This window comes from Sus scrofa, chromosome 3, assembly GCF_054392235.1.
Source record: "Sus scrofa isolate SSC_HxYL_T2T_F1_AM1 chromosome 3, Sscrofa_HxYL_maternal_Yorkshire_Landrace_v2.0, whole genome shotgun sequence".
Lineage (NCBI taxonomy): Eukaryota > Metazoa > Chordata > Mammalia > Artiodactyla > Suidae > Sus > Sus scrofa.
The window spans coordinates 46,095,868-46,118,833 of record NC_139385.1 but is presented as its reverse complement, the minus strand read 5'-3'; the positions used below and the strand labels follow the sequence as shown (position 1 = coordinate 46,118,833).

General features: G+C 47.6%; 1 protein-coding gene and 1 long non-coding RNA gene across 8 annotated transcripts in view; one reads left to right on the top strand and one right to left on the bottom strand.

Annotated features, from left to right (window-relative positions):
* The window catches only part of ABCA3 (ATP binding cassette subfamily A member 3), a 43,208-nt gene extending 32,701 nt beyond the window's left edge, over positions 1-10,507 (bottom strand). For 4 of the 7 annotated variants that reach the window (XM_013987836.3, XM_013987837.3, XM_005655176.4 and 1 more), the window contains exons 1-4: positions 10,361-10,507; positions 2,213-2,418; positions 1,865-2,084; positions 639-856 (exon numbers count right to left, since the gene is read on the bottom strand). The gene's annotated coding sequence lies outside the window, so the exon portion shown is untranslated. Of the gene's footprint in view, positions 1-638; positions 857-1,864; positions 2,085-2,212; positions 2,439-10,360 lie in introns of all 7 variants that reach the window. The other 3 variants (XM_085017848.1, XM_085017850.1, XM_085017849.1) reach the window with 1 other exon arrangement.
* Positions 243-8,662, top strand: LOC102159543 (uncharacterized). Its single transcript, XR_298208.4, has 2 exons — positions 243-1,104; positions 6,419-8,662. It is a non-coding gene; the product is annotated as an uncharacterized LOC102159543 (long non-coding RNA).
* Positions 10,508-22,966: the final 12,459 nt, after the last annotated feature.

Sequence of the window (22,966 nt, the reverse complement as noted above, 5' to 3'; positions counted from 1 at the left end):
CCTCCCGCTCCCGACGGGCTTCAGTCTCCACCAGCCCAAGAGAATGAAGGCTCGGTGTCTCTACGGGGTGATTGCTAAGACCTGGAGAGGGCTGTGGGGGAGCAGGGCAGAGCCTGGGATGGGGGCCCTCAGTGGCCCTGGCCCAGGAGCAGACACGGCGGGCAGACACGTGGGTGGTGGGATGGCACGTGCTCGTCTGCCTGGAACCCCAAGGACCAGTTTTTCCTGCTTTAACTGTGAGCAGTCGCCTGTGAGCCTCCACACGACCCTGGCCATTCTCCTCCAGAGAAAATCTACTCCGTGTCTTTGCCGAGCACAAAGAATGGTGTATTTAGTCATTTATTTCTGGCCTCACCCCACTGCATGCAGAAGTTCTTGGGCCAGGGATCAGACCCGCGTCACGGCCATGACTTGAGCTATGGCAGTGACCGCACCGGATCCTCAACCTTCTGAGCCGCCAGAGAGCTCCTGAGAGTTATATTTAAATCAGGTATGTAAGAGCGGGGAAAATCTGCTGAGAGACTGTTCAGCAGTGACGGCAGAAACAAGGACAGAGGCTGACAAGGGCTCCCTCGGGTCAGGGAGACCCATCTCGTGAGATTTCAGTGCGCGAAGCGAAGACATGGAGACACACTAACCTGCAGAGAAGGGGGATCCGGGTCAGCTCAGGAAGACCCCGGGACGCCCACGATTAGAAGCGCCACGTTCCGGAAGCTGTGGGCACGAGGGCCGAGGCTTGGGCCGAAGGCGGGCCGTGTGGGCGGCAGAGGAGGGGAGCCCCGGGCCAACTCCTGGTCACCGTCCGTGTGCCAAGGATGCGGGCGGAGCGGAGAGGAGCCCTTCACGGCTCTCAGACCTTCAAGTGGGGAGAGGCTCGGTGACTCACAGGAAGGGCCAAGCACAAAGAGCTGCTCCTCGCCCGGGTCAAAGGAAGCCAGCAGCCTCCACGGGCGGGGGGAACAGCACGGGGCCTTGGACAGACGTTGGGACCCCTACGAGTTACTGTGCTAACCCTGCCGCCTGCAGATGCCACCTCGAGACCCCGTGCGCCCGGAGTCAGCGCTGACTCGTTTCCTGAAACAGCCAGTTTTACGTTTGGCTTGAGTGAGTTGAAAATCTTTTCCACGAAAGCTCATAAAAAATGTATCATCAATATATTTTTATTCGTTTTGGCCATGTCCACAGCACGTGGAAGTCCCCGGGCCAGGGACTGAACCACAAGCCACAGCAATGATCCAAGCCGCTGCAGTGACAATGCCGGATCCTTAACCCGCAGCGCCACCAGAGAACCCCTAGTGCTCGTTTTCAAATAAAGCTTTTGCTTTTCGAAAAGAGATGTTGCTGTCCTTATCTGCCTAACAGCAGTTCCTCAAAATTTATGCTTTAAAGGGTTGTCAGTAAATATTAGTGGAAAAGACAACAGCAAGAAGTGATTTACAAATTAATTTAAGGTACGGTTTTTAATTAACCACATGATCAAGATGGGAGCGATTAAAGCTAGAACATACGAAGTGCTACTAGGCAACAACTTCGTAAATTACCCAAATTCTTTTAAATTTAACAAGGTGGAAAACCCGTCTAAAAATCAGTCATAGACTGTGAATAAAAGAGCAGAGCTTTGGAGCTCCCGTCGTGGCGCAGCAGAAATGAATCCGACTAGGAACCATGAGGTTGCAGGTTCAATCCCTGGCCTCGCTCAGTGGCTTAAGGATCTGGCATTGCTGTGGCTGTGGTGTAGGTTGGCAGCTATTGCTCTGATTAGACCCCTAGCCTGTGAACCTCCATACATTGTGGACACAGCCCCCCAAAAAAATCAGGAATGAGAAAAGAGAAAAAAAAAAAAAAGAGCAGAGCTTAACATTACCCACGAAGGTCTGTGGTCCATGAACAGTTTCAAGAGTGGTTTAGGCTCTGAGGGGAAAGCAGTGTGTCCAGCCAGGGCTGGTCATCCCCACAGTGGGCTGATGGGTGTCTGGCTTGGTCAAGATGAACTTTCTTCTTCTACCACGAGGGGATGTCAAAAGGTCACAGTCCAAAGAGGTCTTCTGGTCACAGGGGTTGATGACTTCCTTTTCTGGAAAAGTCTGGCCATGAAAGGACAGATCCCCCTGGTTAGCACCGTCTCTGCAGGCTCAGGGGAGTCGGGAGGGCAGAAGACAGACCGTGCCCCTTCCACCAGGACACGACCTGACAGGGGCACCCGGGAACTGACCTGAGTCCTGGGAGAGGCTTCTGGCGGTGGCCGTCCTCTGGGGCTACAGCAGGTCTGGCTGGGGGGAGGCGGCCCTGCACAGAGGGCTCTGGGGTGGGGCAGGCAGGCCTCTGAAGTGTGGCGGGGTGACCTTGGAGCTCTGGAGTGCTGACGCCTCCCAGGAGGTCAGGATGGGCCCGGGGCTCGCTGGCATGACTCTCTGGCACCTTTGGGCAAATGGAGGGTGCTAGAGCATGATTTGAAAAATAACCACAAAACACCTCTCACCAAGTTGGAAAATCAAAGTGCAAACAGATCACAAGCATGTTACTTAAACAGAGCCGGGTCCACTATCAAAGAAATATGGATTCAGGAAAACAGAGAATGCAGGGGTGGCTCTTTGCTCTCTCCTGGTACAGTAAATTATAAGAATTATATACATACATACATATACACACACACATACATATATATTTCTTTTTCTTTTTAGGGCTGCACCTGAGGCATATGGAAGTTCCCAAGCTAGGAGTCCAATCAGGGCTACAGCTGCCGGCCTGTATCACACCCACAGCAACATGGGATCTGAGCTGTGTCTGTGACCTACACCACAGCTCACAGCCCACCAGATCCTTAACCCACTGAGGCAGGCCAGGGATCAAACCTGAGTCCTCATGGATATTAGTCAGGTATGCTACGGCTGAGCCACAACAGAAACTCCTTCATATGCTTTTATACTGACAAGCCTCCTAATGCAGCCCTGCTTCCGTGACCATCATGCTTTCAAGGACTAAGAAACTCGGAGAAGGTACCTGGCCCGGGATCACCCAGCAAGAAAGCCACAGAACCAGAATCCGAACCTTCCAGTCTGTTTTTACCGTTGCACCCCTACCTCTTTCTAGACCAAGCAGCAGGAGACATTTTTTATAAAAATCTGTATCTGTCTCTCTGAGAACATTAGAAACCAAAAAGAAAAGACATCCTTTGAGCTGCTTTAGTAGACAGCTTGTGTATTTCTGAATCCCAGCACCCAGTTTCTTGCTCAGGCCTGCCAGGCTTCAGCTCAAGTCTCACTGAACGCCATACCTGCGTCAGCTCCGTTTGAGCAAAAAATGAACTCAAGGGAGGAGATTCCCTGAATTACACAATCTGGGAAGCTTTCTGGTTACGAAAGCAAATGTACACGTGGAAAGGAAGTTAAAGTTCCTTAAAGCACTCGAGGCCTTGGCACTCAGGGTCCCCCAGAAGTGGCGGGCACTGCGACCAGACCCAGCCCAGGCGCCGTCCACTCTAAGGCCACCACGCAGGCTCCAGCCACTTGCAGAGCCACCTGAGAGCATGTGAGGACTTCCCACACGAGCCCCTGCACCCATCCTGGGACAGAGCCAGGAAGGGAAGGAAAAGCTGCCTTGACCCCCGAAAGGCTTGTTTGCTTACTGTTAAAATATTACATGTTACACAAACTGTTGAGTATTTCAATGTTTGCTTTTCAGGTAGCAACTGAGTTGGTCCCGAGTGCATGCCTACTGCGGGCTGCTCATTTCTGAGAACGCCCCGGATGGCATGCGGGCGGGCTTCCTCTGGACACGGCTGTTCCCATTTGGGAGCACCGTGCTGAGGAGTCCTCCGCCTCCACCGGCTTATTTTGCGACGTTTTTGTCATAGGTGGGACTGCGTCCTCCAGTTTCCATGCGCCTGCACAAAGCACGTTTTCATTTCTGCATATGCAGGACAGAGCGGTGTTAATGCTTCTGGAGAGGCTGCTGTGGAGCGGGCCTCAAGGCCGGTGAGCAGAGCGTGCAGGACCCGGGGCAGGACCCACACTGTTAGGGAGTGTGTCCTGTCCGATCCTGAGCTCTGCGCATCTCCTCCCATGAAGCCTAAGTCTGCGCAGTCCCCGGGGAAGGCGTGGGGTGCTCTCACTACAGCCGCAGGCAGATCCCGCGGTCACCCTCAGAGCAGACGGCCATAGCTCTGCCCTCTACACCGCAGGCCTGGAACGGAACGGCCTTGTTGGTGGCACTGGCCGGGACTCGGCACTTTCCCTGAGGACCAAGGTGGGTGAGGACGCATCACAGCTGGGGCAGCATTTCCCCACGGACAGGGGCGCCCACAACAGTCAGCACTATTCAAGTGTGCGGGTGCACATGAGGAGGAAGGCGTGGCAGGTCTGCTTCAGGTTTGCTGGTAGAAGCTGTGGCCTTGTAGGATGCACGAGCCAAAAAAGCATGTACTCACCCAACGAGCACTTGCCGAGTGCTTACTGTGTGCTGGGCACTCATGCTAGGGATTTGGAAATGAAGACCAGTGCTCTTAATTCAAGGATTTGACAATCTGCAAATGCTTGCAGGCACTGTCATTGCTGTCCCTGAAGCCCAGTGAAGCATCACGAGTTTCTGGAGAAGATCAGAAATCTGTGCGTGTGTGTGTGTGTGTGTGCATGTGTGTAAGCCAGCGCGAGCTCTGGGAAGGCTCTCAGGAAGAGGTGATACAGGAGGCCAGCCTTGAGTTTCTTGCCATTTGGGGTGAGGAGGGCATCATAGGATCATGGAGAAGTGAAAGAGCCTGTGTGGGCAGCCGCAAGTACTTCGGAGCGGCGGGGGAGGGACTGAGCCGGAAAGTGAAGCCGACCAAGGCCTGGGATGCTTTGCCAAGAAGGCGGCTGGGGTGCAGTGGAGGCGGGGGTGCCGGTGGCATGGGGGAGGGGAAGGAGGCGTCTAAATGGGCAGTAATGCCCCTCTAGGGTGTTGTTTTGCTTCGTTTTTTCACCCAGAACCTGATCTTTTTTTTTTTTTTTTTGTCTTTTTGTCTTTTTTTTTTTGTTGTTGTTGTTGTTGCTATTTCTTGGGCCGCTCCCGCGGCATATGGAGGTTCCCAGGCTAGGGGTTGAATCGGGGCTGTAGCCACCGGCCTATGCCAGAGCCACAGCAACGCGGGATCCGAGCCGTGTCTGCAACCTACACCACAGCTCACGGCAACGCCGGATCCTTAACCCACTGAGCAAGGGCAGGGACGGAACCCGCGACCTCATGGATCCTAGTCGGATTCGTTAACCACTGCACCACGACGGGAACTCCAAGAACCTGATCTTTTAAATCGTGAAAATGTCTAATTCACTGGATTCTGCAGATGACGATCCAAATACCGATACGCACTATAAAAAACAGGCTGTAAACGGCAGGTACGTTGATAGAGGGTGGACCCTGCCAGGGAACCCGTCTATTGGGCTTCAAGTGGGGTAAGCAAGACAATCTGCTGCAGTAAAGGAATGGTGAGAAAGGCTACTTGATTAATGAGAAAAAACTGGAGTTCCCATCGTGGCTCCAGCAGTAACGAACCTGACAAGTATCAACGAAGACACAGGTTCAATCCCTGCCCTCGCTCAGTGGGTGAAGGATCCCACGTTGCTGTGAGCTGTGGTGTAGGTTACAGATGCAGCTTGGATCCCTCATTGCTGTGGCTCTGGTGTAGGATGGTGGCTACAGCTCCGATTCGACCCCTAGCCTGGGAACCTCCATATGCTGTGGGTGTGGACCCAAAAAGACAAAAGAGAGAGAGAGAGAGAGAGAGAGAGAAAACCTGGCTTTATTGATATTTATTTATTTTTGGTCTTTTTGCTGTTTCTGGGGCCACTCCCACAGCATATGGAGGTTCCCAGGCTAGGGGTCTAATAGGAGCTGTAGCCTCCAGCCTACGCCAGAGCCACAGCAACTCAGGGTCCGAGCCGCATCTGCAACCTACACCACAGCTTCTGGCAATGCCGGATCTGTAACCCACTGAGCAAGGCCAGGGATTGAACCTGCCACCTAGGGGTTCCTGGTCGGATTCGTTAACCACTGAGCCATGACGGGAACTCCTTTACTGATACTTAATACATAAACATTTTAGGCATCTTGCTGGCTTGTGTCAGCCTCACGGCATCTTGATGGAAGAGGGGCTCTGAGACACGGGGGAATGGTGGGCCCTCACCCACCAGTTTACTCTAAGTTTCTCAGGTGTGTTGGAGTTTATGTGCTTCAGGATATTGCGGTTGCGGTCAATTAAAAACAACAACAACTTCTTAAGTAGCCAAAGTTTGAAGGTACTTTGTAGTGACACGGGGCATGTCTGAACACCTGGTTATCCCAAGGCTCACAAGTTAAGGATAAAACACACATTTTTTTTTTCATGAGAAGTGTCAAATCTGGGAACTTTTAAAATTAAAAATTTTTTTTTCTTTTTGCTTTTTAGGCCCGCACCTGTGGCAGATGCAAGTTCTTGGACTAGAGGTAGACTCCGAGTCACATCTGAGACCTACGCCCATGGCAGCACAGGATCCTCAACCCACCGAGCAGGGCCAGGGATTGAGCCTGTGTTTTTATGGATTTGAGTCAGGTTTGTTTCTGCTGAGCCACAATGGGAAACTTTTCCCATTGACAAGTGCAGGAGCGTGTCAGGTAGCCTACTGATTTTAAGCCGATGCACTCAAATCTGTCCCTTTGGGCAAGAGATGACCATGCGTGAGGGTTACAGGTTTCCAAATAATTGGAGCCAAGAAGAAAGTGTCTACAGAGAGCAGGTGTTTGGGGCTGTTTCCACAGCTGCGCAGCTGTACCGCCGAGGATGTGGCCAGAGCATCACCCCCAGGAGCACTGACACCTGCGCACCAAAGCCTTGGGAACCCCCAGTCCCACCTCCCCTGACGGCCCCTGAGCATCAGCCAGCCCAGGCCATCAAAGGCCCTTGCACGAGTGGCAGGTGGGGTTGAAACACAAGCTGCCTGCCTTCCTGAGGTGCGTCGTGTTTACCTGTGAACGCCTCTAGGACGAGAAACTGAAATAAGCGGGACTCAGAACCAGATCGTCAAATGCAGACTCAGGTTTCACCAAGAGTTTATAAACGGGATGTGGACTGGGTCACGTGGCTTTCTTTGAAAAACAGCATTTGTTTTACAACGGACTGTGTTATCGATATGATGGAAATTTAATCACGGTCACTTCGCCCCTCGTCTGTTTGAAAGTCTGCATTGGCGTGTTTCTATGGCCGTGGTGCTCGGGACGCTCGCAGGGAACTCTCAGAGGACTTAGAGGTGGTGCAAGCTCAATCTCTTTTACAGATAGCAGTGCACAGGAACAAAGCTCGTAGGCAACTTATTAACACGAACAGCCCTTACCTAGATGGGAACGGATCCACAAGCCTCAGCCACTGTTTAAGATCCCCATGAGGCCAGGTTCAAGACCATGGTCATTTGCATTGGGAGGCCCAGGTGGAGACCTCGTTTGCAGGTCTCATGCCCAGTGCCACCACCTGTGCTGTCCTGGGTGAGCACAGCAGGCTTCTTGGGATCATGGGGCTCTGAGTTTCCACTGAAGCTCCTGGCAGAGAGCGATGGGATGTATTTTGAAGCCAAAGGTGTGGCCCGAAGGAGATTCTCAGGAGCAAGTTCCACAGAATCTGTGCCACGGCCCGCTCTCCTAACCCCCTGCTGCAGCCTCGGTCCCATTCCCCGTCCCCCAGCCTTCTGCCTCTCTAGGGCTAGGAAATGAGGTAATGAGGCAACTGAGAATCCCCAGAGAGAGGTAACCATGGATCTCCTGTAACGAGCAAGGCGGTAAGCTCATTACTCAGCTCCTGTATGCCCGCTGACCAAATCTCTCCAGATTGGCAAACAACAGGCACTGCCCAAGCCTCCCGGTGCTGCGTTTTGCTTTCCCCAGGGTGTGGGCCCCTCGGCGGTGTTGTCTGCTTGGAAGTATCACCCTCCATCCCTGCCTCGACTTTCTGAGGTCCCACCTACCAGTTCCCAGACCAGTCCCAGCCCCTCTGTGAAGCAGCCACTGACAGCCCAGTCTGGCTCACTGGTTCCTTGTCTTGGCCGCACAATGGAACCTTCTGGTGTGCTTTAGAACAGAAACGGATGCCTGAGGTCCGCCCCCTGGAGATTCTGGGCTGTGGTCTGGGCATGCAACGCTTTCCCTGTGATTCTAACATCAGCCGGGGTGAGACCTTCTACTCCTGTCGAAAACCTTCGCTCCACCTCTGCACACGCACAGCAGCTTTTCCGGACGTCTTGTACAGCACTTGTTTCACTCTGTCCTATGTCACTTACCCGTGCATTAATCACCTTAACGGCTCCATCCTAAGGTCCTCAACTGTGCACACAGCCTTGTCCGTCATTCTCCCCCGAGTTCTAGAATGTTCCCCCTCAAGAGACTCAACAGCAGAGGAGTCTACTGCTATTTCAGGAAGCAGGGATGGAGAAGAAACTGCCAGCCAGGGAGTCTTACTTGGGCCTTCCCAGTTGAGACAAAATCAAAACAGGTTCCCTTGGAACTGCCTGGCATATGCTCTGCAGAAAACTAGCGACTTTTAAAAAACAACTTGTGCTCCCCTCTCTTGTTCCAAAAGGCTGTTTTATCAGAATAGCAGATCACCCTAGAGAAGGAATGATGTCATCCTGTTTGTTGGATATAGTAAAGCCAATGCTCAATTTTATTTATTTACTGTTCATTTATTTGGCCCCACCCACAGCATCCAAACTTCAGCGCCAGGGATCCAACCCATGTCACAACTGCAACCCAAGCCACAGCAGTGACAATGCCAGATCCTCAACCCTCTGCACCACCAGGGAACTCCAGCAAGTGTTCAATTTTATTTTATTTATTTATTGTCATGTCTTTTTAGGGCCACACCTGTGGCATACGGAGGTTCCCAGGCTAGGGGTCGAATCGGAGCCACAGCCGTCGGCCTCCGCCAGAGCCACAGCCACGCGGGATCCGAGCCGCACCCGGGACCTACACCGCAGCTCACGGCAACGCTGGAGCCTTAACCCACCGAGCGAGGCCGCGTCCTCATGGATGCTTGTTGGGTTCATTAACCGCTGAGCCACAATGGCAACTCTGCACATGTTCAATTTTAAAGAGTTCCCTTGGAGGATTTTTTAAAATCCTCTCAGAAGTTAAAGGGGTGGGGGGCTTGGCGCGGCTCCTACTTTTCTCTCTTTTCCCTTTCTTTTCCATTTCCAAAGATGCCAACTTTCTAGAGGAAAACATTCCCAATCTTTTCAGGTTTACAAAGGGCAGCATCAAGATGTTTTGAATGAAATGATACAGTTGCTCAGGAGAAAAGAGCTAACTCTTCCACTTGCACCCTGCCCGGGTCTGCACACTGTCACAGGGGCTCAGCCCCTCCGTCCACAAGGCTTCCTTGCGGGCCTGTCATGGAGACGCGCGAGCAAGGCAAGCCCCAGCAAGGGACAATCTGTGCCTCTGGGGAGCTCACAGCTCAGGAGGCAAAGAGGCAAACAAGCAGAAATAACCCTATAAGGTAATGGTTTTAATTAGGCAGCGACCAAGGAAGTGACAAGGGGCATTCACTCATGCAACAAATAGGCACCAAGCATCTGTCCTAAGCCCACATGCAGCAGACAGTGTCTGCCCTCATGAAGCTCAGAATCTACTTCAGAAAAGAGACAATTCCTGTGTACACACAATTTCATACCAAACAGACTGACCGTGGGCATCAGCGCTGTGGGAGGCCCCTCTGTCTAGATCAGTCATTGCCCTTCCTTCTGTCCACACGCAACGCCCACCACTAACAGTGGACCCCTGGCCCCCCACCCTGAGGCCACGAGAAGGAGGATTTTCGAGCAGGGCGGACTCGATTATGGGGAAGCATTCCCACCAACACTGGGAATCTCTGCACCAAGACATGAGCCAGCAGCAGCCTTGGCGGCCCTGCCTCGGCTCCCCAGCCTGGGATGCTGCACGGCTTTGGCAGGCAAGTGCTCAAAGTGTCGGCCGGTGAACGCCTGCGGGGTTTGACGTGGTAGGAGTCTGCCCACCCTGCTCGGGCATGGCACAAAGGATGCCGCAGTGATTGCAACTCCAGGAAGATTAAGTTTCTCCAAGAAGGGCCGGCTTGGAGGAGCTGCCTGAGAGGATGGGGACACGCCCAGAGACAGACCAGGGCCGAGGGGAAGCCTGAGTCAGGGCGGCCTGGCACTGCGCAGAGATGCACCTGCTGGGGCGGCGCCGGGGGGTGCGGGCAGGGCAGGGCCACGGTAGGGGCCGGACAGGGACCGGGGCGGCCCGCGGTGGGGAGGGTGGCCCGGGCGGGGAAGCGGCCCCGGAGCCGGGAGCCAAGAGCCCTGGGAGCCAGCGCGCGCGAGCAGCGGGTCCTGGCGGCACTCACCGACCCTCAGCACCCGGGCGGCGATGGCCGGCGCGCTGCCCTCTCGCGGGGTCCCCTCCCTCGGCTTCCGGCCCTGCTCTGGCCTCGCGGCGGCTGCGGCGACCACTGCTGACAGCTGCTAGGCCGCCGCAGCGGGGAGGGGGCGCCGGCGACCCGAGGCAGCTGGAGGACGCGTCCACTCGGGCTCCTGCAGGGGGCGCGCCGGCCGGCTCGCGCATGCGTTGCAGGCTTCCCCTGCGGGTGCCCGGCCCGCCCTGGGACCCCTCCCCGCTCCGCCCCTGCTTGCGCCTGCGCAGTGCTCCGCGCCCGCGGGGGGTTGGGAGGGGTACGGCCGGCAGGGGGCGCGCGACGCGGGGCGAGGGCTTGGCCTGTGAGGCGAACGGTGTGGCCTCCAGGCGGGCGGCTGAAGTGGTCAGGCAGGACCCTCCCATTTCCCTGGTGGGCCTCCGTTTCCCTCCCTTGCAGTGTCTTTCGTCGGGCACGAGGGTCCTTCTCTTCACGGAGGGAGGGCGCTTTGCGCCCTTAGGCCTGGCGCGGACATCGCTAGGTGTTCGAGGCCCTGAGGGGTGGACGGAGGGCGAGGAAGGTTCTAGAAAGCCGAGAGGTGGGCAGGAAGGCCCAGCACCTCTGGGCGTGGCCGCGGTCGCGGGGCGCAGCTCTGGGGTCCGAGGCCGCAGGCAGGCGGGTCGGGAGGTAGGGTCAGGGTCACCTCGGGAGCGTCCCAGGTCGGGCCGAGAGAGTCCGGGGGCTGGGCTGGGGTCGCCTTGGACCGGACAGTCCCGAGGCCCGACGGGGGTCACCGGGGCGGAGGGGCTGGCGGCGTGGGTGGCGCTGGGCCAGCCGTCGCCCAGGCGGTGAGTGCTGCCAGCGGCCTGTCGAGTCCCAGGACCCTCCTGTGGCCCGACGTCCAGCTGCCCGTCCGTCGTTCGCTGCCCTCCGCCCGGCCTCTGGCGGCTCCCGGCGCAGGTCGCTGGGCCCTGGACGTCGCCTGCTGACCAGCCGGCTCCGGGCCGCCCCCCGCGCGCCTGGGGCCGAGGACAGACGGAATGGTAAAGTCAGGACCCAGGCTGGGGGGGCGGGGGGGGAAGGGGGGACCGCGGTCCCCAGAGACGCCGTAGCGGTTAATGCTGGCGCAGCCGGGGCCCCATGGCAGTTACTTCCTTGTTGGTTGGCTTTTTTCTGTCTCTCTCACCAGAAGGTGGATGGTGTCTGTGAGGAAAGGGACCTTGTCCAGATCGTGGCTACATCCTAGGGTCGTAGCATGGCTGGCACAGAGGAGGCACTTTCTTTGCTTTTTAGGGCCGCGCCTGCGGCATGTGGAGGTTTCCAGGCTAGGGATTGAATCAGAACTGTGGCCGTTGGTCTACACCACAGCCACAGCCACATCAGCATAGGATCCGAGCCAGGTCTGCAGCCTACACCGCAGCTCCCTGCAAGGCTGGATTCTTAACCCACTGAGCGAGGCCAGGGATCAAACCTGCATCCTCATGGTTCCTAGTCAGATTCGTTAGCCCCTGAGCCACGCCGGGAATTCCAGAGGATGCACTTCATAAGTATTTATTGAATGAGAGGGTCATTCCTGACCCGATCCCCTCACTAGTGGAATTATTTCATTTTTAACTTCCTAAATCTCAGTTTCCTATCCCTAAGTGCTTCTCACAATCTGGCTCATAAATGCCAGATAAATGGTAATATAATGTGAATGTAAGTAGAGACTGACACATGGCCTGGCCTCTAATGAGGAGACAGAAAAAAAAATTGAGGACAGATAGATAGGGAAGTGGATTATTAATTCGTGGAAAATATCTTAACCCCCCCCCTTCATTCTGCGCAGACCGCACCCTTACCCTCCCAAAAAAAGTGTTGGGAGAAATTCTGACCTAGCTGATTGGTCCTTATCTTTACCATGTCTCTTCCTTAATCTTTATTTCAAGAACCAGCCTTTCCCATTTCTAACTTAAATTGGTTACACTGTGCAATTTTTTCAGACCCTTTCGAAATCTGATCCCAGTTCTTCATAACCAAATCCTGGAACAGAACTGGCTAACTCAGAATTTCACTTATATGGAAGGTGAGGGTGGGGTAAGAATGACTGTATAGACAACGGCCAGGAGTTCTGTGTCTTTGTTCTTAACGAGGTTAGGTGCCTGCCATTGTTATTATATCAATTATCATAATCCTGCACTGAGAGGGTGTGAAGGTCACTTGCAAAGGAAGATTGTCCTGTGTCCAGAGACCAGGCTCTGAACTCCTGTTCAAAACAACTGCCCACAGTGGGCCAACTCTTCTGATGCTCTTCAGCAATGACTGAAAAATTCATCACGGTTCCGCTCAGGGCCCACTACTGAAAAAACAAAACAAACCTAGATGCGCCATCTAGTCTTCTCCTTCCAACGGGAGGCCCATGTAATGGTCATAATTTTTTTCAAAGTGTGCAGTAGAGCTGATACTAAGCCAGGTGTTCAGAGTCCTGGGCCCTTTAATACTCTCTGGTATGTGAATTGTTCACATTCATATACCATGAATATATGCCTAGAAATTACATGGTATGCTTCTTGGGGTTAGCATGGCTCAGATATTTCTCAAGATTGATGGCAAATGTTAAAGTGGATGTTGACACTCATAAATCCTATGGCTTTACGAAAGGCAGTAAAGGGAGTTCCCATTGTGGCTCAGTGGAAATGAATCTGACTAGTATCCATGAGGACGTGGGTTCCCTCCCTGAGCTGCTCAGTGGGTTAAGGACCCGGTGTTGCTGGGAGCTGTGGTGTAGGCTGCAGATGTGGCTCAGATTCACAGCGTTGCTGTGGCTGTGGTGTAGGCTGGCGGCTACAGCTCTGATTCACCCCTAGCCTGGGAACCTCCATATGCCATGGGTGCGGCCCTAAGGAGACTGACAAACCCAAAAAAACCAAAAAGCAGTAAACCTAGTTACTGTAATAGTTGGCTGACATGGATAGTAATATACATTATATGTATACATTATATACATTTTTTTGGCCATACCTGCAGCATGCAGAAGTTTCCAGACCAGGGATTAAACCTGAGCCACAGCAGTGAAAACACCAGATCCTTAACTGCTAGCCCATCAGGGAACTCCCTATATGCATTTAAAAAAAAATGAAACCAATGTTTTAGCTTCTGTTTCTTTTGAGGGGCACCAATACTGTCTATCTGTATCTACATATGCCTATATATGTTTTGTTTGTTAAGTACTGATACTCAATGCAGAATTTTCTTTCTTTCTTTCTTTCTTTCTTTCTTTTTTTTTTTTTTTATGCTCCCACCTGTGGCATATGGAATTTCTCAGGCTAGGTCAAATCAGAGGCGCATCTGCTGCGTCTGCCACATCCAAGGCACTTCTGGATCTGAGCTGTATCTGTGACCTGTGCTGCAGCTTGCAGCAACGACAGATCCTTAACCCACTGATGGGGACCAGGGATCGAACCTGCATCCTTCCCCTGGGTACTATCTTGGGTTCTTAACTGGCTGAGCTGCAATGGAAACTCCAAGAAGACAATTTTTTTTTTCTTTTTGGCTGCTCCGAAGCAGATGGAGTTCCCGGGGCCAAGGATCAGACCCAAGTCACATATGTAACTTATGCTGCAGTGTGGCAGTGCTGGATCCTTTAACCGATTGTGCCAGGCCAGGGATCAAATCTGCATCCCAGCACTCCAGAGATGCCACCAATCCCATTGTGCTCTAGCGGGAACTCCTCAATGCAGAATTTTAGAATTTTAGAATTTTAGAATTTTAGAATAGGGCTTCTCCATTTGTTTCTATAGGAATATGTTAAATTGGGGGATGCCTTCTAAACCAAGGGCTGTACGCATACTCCTTCTTCCAGTAATTTAGAGGTATTATATTGTAGTGATTAAAGCTGCTTATGGACTCTGGCCACACAGCCTCAAATTGAATCCCAGATCTTAATGTCTTAACTTTTCTGTGCCTTGGTTTCTTTGTGTAAAATGGAGATCACTTAGTACCCACTTCATAGGATTGTCGTGAGGATTTAATGTATCGAAACATAGTTCCCATCATGGCTCAGCGGTTAATGAACCTGATTAGCATCCATGAGGATGTGGGTTCAATCCCTAGCCTCGCTCAATGGGTTAAGGGTCTGGTGTTGCTGTGAGCTGTGGTGTAGGTCGCAGATGCAGCTGGAATCCTGTGTGGATGTGGTGTGGGCTGGCAGCTACAGCTCCAATTCAACCCGTTTGGAAACCTCATATGCTGCAGATGCAGCCCTAAAAAAACAAAAAAACAAAAAAAACAAAAATTAATGTATCAAAAGAGTGCTTGGCACTTAGCCCAGATTCCAATTTTGAAGAGGTTATGAGAAAACCCTTCTGTAATCATTTGTGTACAGGTTCTTGTGTAAAAACAAAATTTTTAGGGAGTTCCCGTTGTGGCGCAGTGGTTAACGAATCCGACTAGGAACCATGAGGTTGCGGGTTCGATCCCGCCCTTGCTCAGTGGGTTAACGATCCGGCGTTGCTGTGAGCTGTGGTGTGACCTGTGGTGTAGGTTGCAGACGCGGCTCGGATCCCGCGTTGCTGTGGCTCCGGCGTAGGCTGGCAGCTACAGCTCCGATTGGACCCCTAGCCTGGGAACCTCCATATGCCGCAGGAGCGGCCCAAAGAAATAGCAAAAAGACAAAAAAAAAAAAAAAAAATTTTGCATTTGAAAAGGAAAATTTTCATTTTCCTTGGGTAAAAACTTAGGAATGGAATTGTTGGGTTGTATGGACGTGTATGTTTAGCTTTATAAGAAACTTTAATAAGAAACTGCCAAAATATTTTCCCAAGTGGCTATACCATTTTGAATTGCTGCTGGCTCTGTATAAGAGTTCCAATCGCTGGAGTTCCCGTCGTGGCACAGTGGTTAACGAATCCGACTAGGAACCATGAGGTTTTGGGTTCGATCCCTGCCCTTGCTCAGTGGGTTAACGATTCGGCGTTGCCATGAGCTGTTGCCATGAGTTGCAGACGTGGCTCAGATCCCACATTGCTGTGCGTCTGGCATAGGCTGGTGGCTACAGCTCCAATTCGACCCCTAGCCTGGGAACCTCCACATACCGTGGGAGCCGCCCAAGAAATGCCAAAAAAAAAAGAGTTCCAGTTGCTCTGTAACTTTTCTAGCACTCAAACCTTTTTTAGCCATTTTAGTAGGTATGTAATTGTATTTTATTATGGTTTAAATTTGCATTTTCCTAATGACTGATGATGTAGAGCACCTTATCATGGGTTTATTTGCCATAAATATGCCTTTTTGGGGATGAAGCATTTTTTGAAAAGATTTTTTGCCCATTTGAAAAATTGGGTTGTTCTTTTATTATTGAGATTTGAGTTTTGTGTATCCTTGTCAGATAAGCAATTTGAAAATATTCTCTCCTAGTCTGTGGCTTGTCTTTTCATTTTATTAATAGTCTTTCGCAGAGAAAAAGTTCCAATCTATCAGTTTTTTTAAAAATAATTTTGGTGTCATAGCTAAGAAATTTTTGCTTAATCCAAGGTCACTAAGATGTTCTTTTTTTTTAACCCATAAGCTTTATAGTTGTAGGTTTTAGCTCTATAGTTTTCAGTTTGTGCTCTATTTTAAATTGATTTTATATGATGGATTGCACTAAAGTATGATAAAGTTATACATTAAAGTGGGTTTAGTTTTTCCCATACGTAGATTCCAATTGTTCCTCCATTTGTTAAAAAGACTACTCTTTTTCCATTGAATTGTTCCTTTGTCAAAAATTTACCTTATTTGTGTAGGTCTATTTTTTGGACTCTCTTTTCTGTTCCATTGATCTGTATGTGTATCTTTGATCTTTTAGGCCATAATTTGGCAGACTTTTTCTTTAAAGTAAGATATAGCAATTTTTTTTGCCTTTGCATGCCAAGAGGCAAAATTGAGGATGTCATGTAGATACTTGCTACATAAGAGACAAAACACAAAGTTTTTATTAGTGCAATTCAATAAAATAATTAAATACAATTTTTTGGTAATATATATCTACTAATGAGAAGAATGGAGGGTTTTTTATGGGAAAACATATTGTGTAGTTGTGTTCAAAGATAGTGTTCTCTGCCATCAAAATTAATTTTAAATGTTTGTTAATGCTGACTGTAATGAGATTTTATGTATATCATCATGAATGTATGATTTTGAGTGCATTCATGACTTGAAAGACACTGGGAGAATTCCGTTAGCGTCTTCTCTTGATATTTACCTTTTAACTTGTCATTACATTGCAGATTAATCACATCCAATTGAAGGTTAGGTGCAAGCTCCTCAATTGCACAGTTAAATGGATTTTGAAATATGACAGTTCCCTTTGCATGTACATTGAGGTCTGAAAAAAAATGCTGCTGGAATTGTAGTCTGAGCTTGGAAGAAATATCTGCAACAAATTTGTGTGGGAATGGAGATTTGGCTTCTTGTTTTGCCCTTCTACAGCATGGGAAGTGCTTAGAGCACCTTGCCATTACCTGTGGTCCAGGCAATGTTCTCTGTCATTTATACAAATTTATAGGTACCACAGTATACATTTCACATAAAAGTACTGTAAAAGCTAGTCTTCAGAAGCTATCCAGTGTCTGGTGACTGAGGGCAGTTCTTCCAACCATTAAAAGGTGTCAACAACATTCTTAGTTCAGAAGCTGTAGGAAAATAGGTAGTGGGCTGGATTTGGTCTGCGGCGCATGGTTTGTCTGCTTGTGCTTCAGCTAATAGCATATTATCTTGACTAGTGAAGCTTTATAGTAACTCTTGAAGTAATATGAGTACAATTTTCTTCCTTTTTTGAAAATGATTTTGGATATTATAGTCCCTTTGTGATTTCATATGAATTTTAGAGTCGGCATGTTAATACCTGCAAAATACATTGCAGAGAATTTGATTGGGATTGCATTAAATCTATAAATCAGTTTGACTGATATTTTAATATTGACTCTTCCAGTCCATGAATTTGGTATACTTTTCCATTTGTTTAATTTTTAAAAACTTTCATTAGCGTTTTTTCATCATCATATGGATTCTGCACATATTTCGTTAGATTCATTTTCAGTGTTATTGCAAATGATACTTAAAAAAAGCTGGGCTTCCATTTCCTCTAATATTTAGAAATATGATTGATTTTTGTATTTTGACCTAGTCTCCTGTGACATAGCTAATCTCACTTATTCATTGTAGAATTATTTTGTGATTTCTTGAGTTTTTTTCTACATAGGAAGTCATGTTTGAAAATAGAGACACTTTTGTCTTCTTGCCTTATATTTTTTAATTGTATATCTTTCTTATAATGTTTTTATCAGACTCTTGTTTCAGGGTAATGCTGACCTCATCAAATGAGTTGGGAAGTAGTCCCTTATTTCTTTAGGGGAAGAGATTTGTGTAGAATTAGTATATTTCTTTAAATGTTTGTTAGAATTTTCCAATAAAACCATCTGAGCCTGTATTTTACTTCTTGGAAGGTTTTTAGCTACAAATACAAATTTTTTAGCAGCTTTAGGACTCTTTATGTTACCTATTTATTCTTGGGTTGGTTTTAATAGTTCACGACTTTCAAGGAATTTATTTCATCTAAGTTGTTGAATAGGCATCAGTACTGTTTTGATAATATTTTTCAGTTTATTTGAAATGTTCTCTTTATCATGTACTAAATATCCTTGAGAGCATGTGTAGATTCTTTCTTCTTTTTTTAAAGAGCTATTTCTAGTCTGGTGCAACATCGTTTCAATTAATGAAGTTGTAGAACAACGTATTTTAATATTCGGACACGCTCAGGTCATTGTCTCTTGCAGAATTTTCTTGGCTAATCTTACAACTTTATTCTCCATATGTATGGATTTCAGAATCAATTTTTAAACAAATCTTGTTGAAGTCCTTTTTAGGGTTATGTCACATTTATGGATTTATTTAGGATAATTCAATCTTAATATTTTTCTATGCAAGGACAAGATATGCCTCTATATTTACTCAAGCCTCATTTTATGTCTTTTGATAGGAGTTTTACTGTTTTATTCATATATGTTTTCTTTAACATAGGTGTATTTCTCATTATATTTATATGTAAATGTTTCTGTCTGGTGTTGCTCTTGTGAAAGTGATGAAATATATTTTTCTAGCTGCTTCGTTTATAGGGAAGCTATTGTACCAGTATTAGTATTTTTTAAATAGTGATTTTGTAATCAGCCACCTTATGTTACCACTCACCATTTCTTACGGTTTTTCAGTTGTTCTTTTGAGCTTTCTGAATATACAGTTTTTACTATGCAAGTAATCATAAATTAGTCCCCTCTTTACCTATGTTTATGCTTCCTGATTCATGCTATCATTCTCTCTAGTAGCACAAGGCTACCAAGAACCTGTGTAGCATGCTGCGCCTGCCCAGGAATTGCAGAAAGGTGACACTCACCAATTAGATAAGGGCACAACCCAACCTCTGGGTGGGCCAGTTATTTGAAGGAACTCTTTCTGTCGGTTGACCCAGTCTTGGGCCAGCGTGAATGGAGCTCAGACGGTCTCACCCACCATCCCATCCCTTGACCAGTTGCCCGTTTTGGGAAACAGCCCTCGCAGCTGGCTCTGGGTTATCATTTCCAGAACAACGTTAGAAAATAATGTTGCAGGAGTTCCCGTCGTGGCATAGCGGAAATGAATCCTACTAGGAACCATGAGGTTGCAGGTTTGGTCCCTGGCCTCGCTCAGTGAGTTAAGGATCTGGCATTGCCGTCAGCTGTGGTATAGGTCGGAGACTTGGCTTGGATCCTGAGTTGCTGTGGCTGTGGTGTAGGCCGGCAGCTGTAGCTCTGATTGGACCCCTAGCCTGGGAACCTCCATATGCTGTGAGTGCAGCCCTAAAAAGCATAAACAAAAGAAAGTTGCAGCTGACATTCTAGTCTTGGTCCTGTCTTAACTGAATTCTTCTCATAGTTACCTGAAGGTACCTTTGATTTGAGATTTTTTTTTTTTTTAGCATGTTTTAGACAAGTCTTCTACGGTTTTATTTATTATTATTATTATTATTATTTTGTCTTTTTGCCATTTCTAGGGCCGCTCCCTCGGCATATGGAGGTTCCCAGGCTAGGGGTCCAATCGGAGCTGTAGTCTCCAGCCTGTGCCAGAGCCACGACAGCAATGTGGGATCCAAGCCGTGTCTGCAACCTACACCACAGCTCATTGCAATGCCTGATCCTTAACCCACTGAGTGAGGCCAGGGATTGAACCTGCGACCTCATGGTTAGGATTCGTTAACCACTGAGCCACAACGGGAACTCCGAGAATGGATTTTAATTGTTTGTTTTTAATGCTATTATTGTCAGATTTTTGTACTACTGTTATGTTAAGCTGATTTTTAAAAACTGGAAGTAGGGCGTTCCCATTGTGGCTCGGTGGAAATGAACCAGACTAGCATCCATGAGGATGCAGCTGTAGCTCTGAATCAACCCCTAGCCTGGGAATCTGCATATGCAGCCCTAAAAAGACAAAAACAACAACAACAACAAAAACAAAAAACCACAACCAACCAACCAAAAAAAAAGTGGTTAATTTTTATCCATCATTAGTTATTTTTCCTTTTTATTCGAATATAGTTGATTTACAGTCTTCCTAGTTTTATGTGCACAATATAGCAATTTAAGATTTTATAGATCACCCTCCACTTAAAGTTATTAGGCAATATTGGCTATATTCCCAGTTCTGTACAATGTATCCTGGTGGCTTAATTATTTTATATAGAGTAGTTTGTACCTGTCAATCTACTATCCATCTTGCCCCCCCCTTCCTTACCTGACTGGTAAGCACTGGTATGTTCTCTATATCTGTGAGTTTCTTTTTTGTTTTATTCATTCCTTTGTTTTATTTTTTATATTGCACATATAAATGATAACATAAAGTATTTGCCTCTTTCTCTCTGACTTATTTCACTAAGCATAATACCCATGTTGTTGCAAAAGGCAGAATTTCTTTTTTTTCATAGCTGAACAGTATTGCACTGAATATATATATATATATATATATATATATATCATATTTTCTTTATCCTCTCATCCGTTGATGAACAGTTTGGTTGCTTCCATATCTTTGCTAGTGTAAATAATGTTGCTGTGTACATGGGGGTGCATGTGTCTTTTCAAATTAGTGTTTTAGTTTTCTTTGGATATATTCCCGGAAGTGGAATTGCTGGATCATAAATATGGTAAATCTATTTTTAGTTTTTCAAGGAACCTCCATACTGTTCTCCATAGTGATGACTGCATCAATTAATATTCCCACCAACAGCGCTGCACACAAGGGTTCCCCTTTCTCTACATCCTTACCAGCATTTGTTATTTGTGGTCTTTTCGAGAAAGCTATTCTGACAGGTGTGAGGTGATATCTCACTGTGGTTTTGATCTGCATCTCCGTGGTGGTACATTATGTTGTGTGTGTTCTTGCGTACCAGTTAGCCATCTGCATGTCTTCTTTGACAAATGTTTATTCAGGTCTTCTGTCATTTTTTTTAAAATTTGGTTGTTTGTTTTTTTGATATTGAGTTATATGAGCTGTTTATATATTTTGGATAGTAACCCATTATCAGTCATATCACTTGCAAACATGTTCTCCCATTCAGTAGCCTGTCTTTTCGTTTTTATCATAAATCATTGCTGAATTTTCTCAGGAGCTTTTTCTGCATCTATTGAGATAATCATATGATTTTCTTCTTCAGTTTGTATCATGTTACTGATTTGCAAATATCGAGCCATCTTTGCATCCTTGGGATAAACCCCACTTGATCATGGTATATAATCCTTTTAATGTGTTATTGATTTCAGTTTGCTAGTATTTTGTTTAGGATTTTTGCATCTGTGTTCATCAATTATATTAGCCTGTAATTTTCTCTTTTTTTGTGATATCTTTGGTTTAGGTATCAGGATGATGCTGGCCTCATAAAATGAATTTGGAAACATTCCCTCCTCTGCAATTTTTAGGAATAGTTTAGAAGGACAAGGGTTAACATCTTTTTTTATTCTTAATTAATATTGTTGGCTCCCTTTTTGTGTTGACTCAGCATGCCAGTGGATTATTTATTTCAGGGGGTTTATTTTATTTTTGTCTTTTTCATATACCCATGGCATATGAAAGTTCCTAGGCTAGGGATCAAATCGGAGCTGTAGTCACCGGCATACGCCACAGCCACAGCAATGCCAGATTCGAGCCAAGTCTGTGACCTACACCACAGCTCATGGCAACGCCAGATCCTTAACCCACTGAGCGAGGCTGGGGATTGAACCTGTGTCCTCATGAATACTAGTCAGATTCCTTTCTTTCTGCTGAGCCACGTCGGAAACTCCTATTTTAGGGGTTTTATTTCCCTCCCCATCAGTCCTTCTTTTCCTTTTTAAAATTTAAATTCTCTGCTGTGAAATTTTATCTATGTTTCTAAGAAATTTAGAATTAGGAAAACATTACAGAAACAATTCATTCAATAAGAAAGGATTGTTGTAGACTAAAGAGAGTCTATAGATAGATGTACACTATAACAAAGATCCCTTTCTTGCCAGAATCGCAACTGTTGTGTTTTAAAATGCTTTTCAACTTAAATCTGCATAAACGGAGCATTTTATGACATCTCAATTTTGCTTAAGAGGGCCTTTCTTTCTCATCATCATCAACACTATCATTAAGCTGAAGCACCGCACACATTCTCCGTGTTCCTGACAGTGGGTGACAAAGTTGTTAACGGCCGCTAGGAGCTCTCGGGCTGTGCAACTGCACACAGCTAGTTCCGTGAGCCAGTTGAACCCGTCACGGTCTTTGTGAAGAAGAGAATTACACACATTCCTAATTAATTGATTTTTAATTTACATGGCTTTGGACGTTTTCTAATGTAATAGGGACAGGGTTTGGGATTATGGATTCTCCTGTGGATACACTTTTGTGTCGGTATACTTTTTAATAGACGCTCTTTGTTCGAGCAGTTTTAAGCTTCCAGCAAAATTGAGAGGAAGGTGCAGAGACTTTCAGTATACGCTTTGCCCCCTTATTTACACACCTTTTCCGTTATCCACATCATCAGTCCCCAAAGTCCAGAGTTTCAAGTAGGGTTCACTCGTGGTGGCACTGTAGGTGTTATGGGTCTTGGCAAAGGTGTAATGAAATGTACCCCCCTTAGACATTACCCAGCAGTTTCATTGCTTCCCGAATCTCCTGTGCTCCACAGGCTCCTCATTTCTCCCTTCTCAACAACCCTTGGCAACTGCTGGTCCTTTCACTGTCTCCATAGCTTGGCCTTTTCTGGAATGTCATATTATTGGAACCATGCAGTAGGTAGCCCTTTCAGGTTGGCTCCTTTCACTTGGTAATACGCATTGAAGTTTCCCCTGTGACTGTCGTGGGCTGATGGCTCATTTCCTTTTAGCAGTGAGTAATATTTCATTGTCAAAATATAGCACGGTTTGTTTTCCATTCACCTACTGAAGGACATCTTGGTTGCTTTCAAGTTTGGGCAATTGTGAACAAAACTGCTATAAATATCTGTGTGCAGATTTTTGTATGGACATAATTTTTCATCTCATTTGGGTAAATACCAAGGTGCACACTTGCTATTTCATATGGTAAGAATATGTTTGC